Genomic DNA, 629 nt, shown 5'->3' with positions numbered 1-629 from the left:
AGACCACAGGAGACTCAGACCACCATAATCCTCAGTCAACAATAGCGTCTTCATCCTCAACTCCGCTATCAATTATTTTACCCTCTCAATTTACGATCTCTTCTCTCCCGGGGAATCTTTAGAGACGCTGGTGCTTAAAATCGTTCTTCAGCCATAGTTCTTCCTGTTATTGTTATACCCCGCGTTCCGTGTATCTGCCGCGTAGACTATTTTGATCAGTTCGAGTTGTCGGTTGTTTTACACTCTAGAGTTTTCAATTTTGATTTGTTCTTTACGATATTTATTTGACTTCGTTGCTGTGAGGAGAACGTAGGTATTGTATTATTTTCGTTAATATTGAATAATGGTTAAAGTTATAGGTTAATGAGGAAACGTCTTGACTAAATGTTATGAAACTCATCAACTGACTGGAACGAGTTGTATTTTTATCCTGTAAGAATCATCATCGCGGTCATACCAACTCCAGCAATGAAGGTCAAGGTCAAAGGTCACTGGAAATCACTTACCTCTAGCATCCAGTTATGATTTAATCTGTACAAAATTGTTATATATCAGGATGGTGTTGACAATAAGACGTCTCAGGTGTTTTATGGTGTAAAGTAAGAAGAAAAAAAATAGTATTCTTAATT

Source organism: Homarus americanus, unplaced genomic scaffold (genome assembly GCF_018991925.1).
Source record: "Homarus americanus isolate GMGI-L3 unplaced genomic scaffold, GMGI_Hamer_2.0 scaffold45698, whole genome shotgun sequence".
Lineage (NCBI taxonomy): Eukaryota > Metazoa > Arthropoda > Malacostraca > Decapoda > Nephropidae > Homarus > Homarus americanus.
Note: the sequence above shows the minus strand (reverse complement) of the source record.